This window comes from Lissotriton vulgaris, unplaced genomic scaffold, assembly GCF_964263255.1.
Source record: "Lissotriton vulgaris unplaced genomic scaffold, aLisVul1.2 SCAFFOLD_583, whole genome shotgun sequence".
Classification (NCBI taxonomy): Eukaryota; Metazoa; Chordata; class Amphibia; order Caudata; family Salamandridae; genus Lissotriton; species Lissotriton vulgaris.
In genome coordinates, this window is record NW_028249429.1 from 212,941 (window position 1) to 218,010 (window position 5,070).

A 5,070-nucleotide genomic window follows, 5' to 3' on the forward strand; every position below is an offset into this window, starting at 1 on the left:
CGGCCTCACCACTCCACCACTCTTACCTGCATGGGCCGTGGCTGCTCTTTCCTTGTACAAATCCACTACACCATGCAGACTTCCCTGATCAACAGAAGTGATGAGGCAGGATAGTGGAGTCCTGTGTCCCTCTCTTCTGTCATTCCAGTTCCCCGCTTCTACCACTGGATCTTATATTTCTGTGCATGTGGCCAATGGTGGGGCGGTGAGAGAAGGAAAAGAGCATCGCTCCTGTTTCATCCTGAGCCCAAATTTAGTGCAACCTCCAAGTCTGCACAGAATTAAGATTTCTACATAGTTATGCCTACTGGGTCTGGTGGCACAGTGGACTAATGCGTCTACAGCAGGAGATGGTGTTTGACCTCATGGTCACAGGTTCAAATACCGGCTGGTCCAATCAGCCTTTCATCCATCTGAGGTCGATGAAATTATTGCCATTGAGTTGGGTAACAACAAACATCTGTTATTCAGCGCCAAGATACCAGTAGTGGTGAATGTGCACTTTACAAATACATATGTTATGTTATGTTACTTGTGAAAGTATGTAGAAAGCCATACAAGCCTAAAATGTCTATGACAAGCTGGGGAATACACCAGTGTCACAGGTGTGTACTGGAAGGAATTAAGAAGCATGTACAAGTAAATGTGTGCACAAACATGGAGGACACATAGAAGTAAATTATGAGATCCTCACATGGGTTATACAGTGTGCAATGTTCAATAGTTTGTACTGCTCCATTTGTACTGCCATGAAAGACCAATGGGAATTTCTTGTAATTTGCTGGACAACTTCCTGTGAAGGCAGAAATAATTTGAAGTTTAAGCGTGGTTGTGTTAGTTAAAGGTCATCACAAGGCCTTTAATTAACTAGCTGTCAGTCTTCCTCTAGATCCTGTACAGACAAGATAATTATTTTCAAATTCATAATAAAGTAAATGAACCCTGTTTCTTGATCGAAGTGCATTATTTGTGTTGTTAGTGTGGTGCTGTCGTGCAGCTTAGTAATGAGATGTTTGCCCTTGGAAGCAAGCCTCTGAGCCTCATTAGTCAGCCTTAGAGATTGATCCATTTTGTAGAGTTTGCCTGTGCCACTGTCTCTGATAAAGGATGTGAAGAGACGGGCTTTGCTTGTTAGCTCCATTTAGATGGTGAACTCACACTATAGTTTGTTCGGCAGACAGTGGGAGCAGAAAGGGCAGCGCAAGGATTGAGGTCCGGGCTACCTGAAAGCAATCATATCTGTGAGTTGGGGGCAGGGGCGGCCTTAGGCATGTGCAAGCTGTGCACCTGCACAGGGCCACCAAACCCCAGGGGCCACCACACCAATATATATCCTTAATATAATAATCCTCTGAGGATGGATACATATATGCGTGGCGGCCCCTGGCAGGGATTTGGCGACCTCCGGCTCTGTTCCACTTCCAAACACCCTGTCCCCCCCTCTTTACTGGCCTCGGTGCTCTGCCCTGCCCGGACCCCCTCTTCCGGGGCCCTTACCTACGTTCCCTGCCCAGGGCCACCATGAGCCTAGAGGGGGGACTCCCCTGAGATGTGGCTCACTCTGAACGCACTAGCTTTGCTACTAACGTAGCTTCTTAATACGATAGGGCCATAAACCTCATTTACCAGCTCCATCAGAATTATGAAACCCGCTTCCATGTTTATTTTCTTGCCAACAATTCTGTGTGAATTTCCAGGGAGCATTACCCTGGCAATTCCCCATTTCTAAGGGAGCCCGCAGGGTCCATTTGTAACCCCCTTGTAATTTGAGCCCTCTGTATCGGCCCTGGTGTGATTGATCACTAACAGGGAAAGGGTGGATGTGGTCTTGAATCCCTCTAGGCCTCAAATGGTAACATCTAGAGGCTACTGAACGAGTCCAGTCTGGAAAACATGGCTAGGCAGGGGTGGCCTGGTTGATAAAAACTGAAAATACCAAATGTTCCAACTAGAGATGCTTGGATGGGGGTAGAGTACTGGAGGAGTGTGGAGTGATGATTGCTGGCTTGGACAGACCCATGAATGGTTATTTGATCCCGGAGAACTTGTGCCCGTGGCAGAATAGTGCTGCCTGCTCCTGAAAGGTATCTGAGAAGCCAGAACATTGTGAGGATCAAAACACAGCTGCTGCTACGCTTTATTCCCAAGTGCTTAGCCAAAACGTACAGTATGGTGGATTAATAGATAAGAAATTAGGAAACCGTGGTCATGGGTCTGTCCCACCTGACAGGGAGCTGAAACGGTTTATACAACAAAGAGATGATTGACTTACCCTTTAACAATTAAATCTATCAAAGGTAATGTAAGAAAACAATACATTTTTGTTAGAATTTTTTTAGAATTTTCCGTACTGGTTTCCAGAACAGTAACACTACATAGCTATGAAACACAGAAATGCCGTTATCCATACACCATACATACATATATATCTATATCTATCTATCAATCTCTCTCTCTCTCTCTCTCTCTCTCTCTCTCTATATATATATATATATATATATATTTTTTTTTTAAATATATATATATATATATATATTACCTACTGGCGATAGCCAGTAGGTATATATAGTTAGGACCAAGCTCCGTCCGCGGAGCGAAACGCGTCAGGGAGGGCACTTGCTCTGACACTTTTTGAAAATAAATTTTGCACTGCTGGCACTTTTACCGGTGTTGTGGCGTTAATGATTTAACATCCATCTGACCTGACTGTGGAGAGGAGGTCTACGCCCGTTAAGACCGCAGCGAGAAGCGGTCGGGATTTCTTTCATATATCTATATATATCTACCAATCTCTATATATAGATATACATAGATATACATATATATATATATACTAGCAGCCCGTCCCGACGTTGTCCGGGTATGAATTGCTGCCGGCCAGTAGTATATTGTTTTGTAGGATTTCGTTTTGATAGCATTTCTTAACTGTGACAGGCCTGTGAAACGCTCCGATTCACAGTGCACTGCTGATGCACTTAAGAGTGCGCGTTCAGTAGTGTGTGAACTCGAGTTTCCCTACTTTATTTTTCCTTGCAATATTATATAGCGCGAACTCATCATGGCATGAGCACAATTTACATTACAGAAGAACACATTCATTTGTGGTAGGCACGGGGAGACAAAGCAATTTGCCTGGAATCACAGGATGTTGAGCTGATGCCGAGATTCGAACGTAGCTCCCCAGCTCTAAAGTTCGCTATTCGAGAACTTGTGGTGGGAGGTGTGTCTAAAAGTGTATGTCGGTGCTGGCCATCAATGAGAGAGACCTGTGCATTTTTCAAATTGGTGGTGAAAAAATATGAGTATGTTGCTGGAGATGTGGGCCGCCGTGCCACCAATGTACTTACCGGGGGAGAGTAAACACCCATTATTCCACAACTTTCTTTCCGCATACCATCCCTCCGCATACTTTCATTACAAAAGTACCATGACTCCGCAATGCCATTATAACGCATGGCATTACATTCTATATGCTTTTACCACACATACATTTACAACAAAATTCGTTGTAAATGCATGAATGGTAAAAGCATGTTAATGTTTGGATAAGGTAAGTATGGGTATAGGGGTATATGTTTTGGGGTACTGAGGTATATGGTTTGGGGTGTTTGGGTATTTTTATGGTTCAGGGCTAGGTTTGGGTTTTGGGGTACAGGGGTATTTTAGGGTTCAGGGGTAGGTTTGGGTTTTGGGGTACATGGGTATTTTTAGGGTTCAGGGCTAGATTTGTGTTTTGGGGTACAGGGGTATTTTTAGGGTTCAGGGGTAGGTTTGGATTTTGAGATACAGGGGTATTTATAGGGTTCAGGGCTAGGTTTGGGTTTTGGGGTACAGGGGTATTTTTATGGTTTAGGGATAGGTTTGGGTTTTGGGGTACAGGGTATATTTATAGGGTTAAGATGGGTTAGTGTTTAATGGTGTTGGGATATTTTAAGGAGTAAGGGTGGGTTATGATTATGGGGTGAAGGGGTATTTAAAGGGAGCAGGGTGGGATTAGCACACAATATGAGACATGGCATGAAGGGCGGAACGCACCACACGCCCCCAGTGTTTGTCACGCCCCCAGCATATGCCCACAGCACAACGCAGACACGCCCACAAAGGACTACTTTGCTGGCACGGTTCTTTTACCTTTTAAATGTATATGGTGGGCGTCTGCATAGCCTATGTCTTTTCGTGCAAATGCCCTCTCCAATGCTGTATTGGGTGTTGTGATTGGTGCTGTGGTTCCTGAGATTACGCCCCCTCAAAGGTTTGTGCTCTCTCTTTATTATATTAGTATGGATGTATATATATATATATATATATGTATCCAGGTTTACCATGTTGCTTGGAAGCGCACATGAGAAACAACACAGAACACCTTTCCTTTTCAAAAGCGTCCTTTATTCCCTCTGAAAAATGGTATCCTGCTTCCACAACATTCTTTCCAGGTCCTACGCGTTTCGAGGCTCCTGCCTCTTGTTCTCGGACCACAGTACTTGAAAGCAGCAGCGTCTCTGTGAGTCCCACGTTTGGTGTTCCGTACCTGCCCCCAGGTGGGCTGGCTCCGGTGTCAGGCTGCAGGCATTCTGGGATTTGTAGGATGGGTGTGCCCCTCCCATTCACAGGGGCCGGCTTCAAGGAACTGTATTTAATTTTTAGTTACTTGCGCTCTCCAGTGAGCGATTGTGCAAGGGAAGCCGGTTTTCTATTTAAAACGGGTGTTGCTCTCCTGCTCATCGAGATTCTGGTACCTCGCAGCAGTCCACACACTTGGGTGGCGGTGCGCACTCCACGACCGTGGCCGGCCGTAATGTCTGTATCCAGGTTTACCATGTTGCTTGGAAGCGCACACGAGGAACAACACAGACCACCTTTCCTTTTCAAAAGCGTCCTTTATTCCCTCTGAAAAATGGTATCCTGCTTCCACAACATTCTTTCCAGGTCCTACGCGTTTCGAGGCTCCTGCCTCTTGTTCACAGACCGCAGTACTTGAAAGCAGCAGCATCTCTGTGAGTCCCACGTTTGGTGTTTCGTACCTGCCCCCAGGTGGGCTGGCTCCGGTGTCAGGCTGCAGGCATTCTGGTA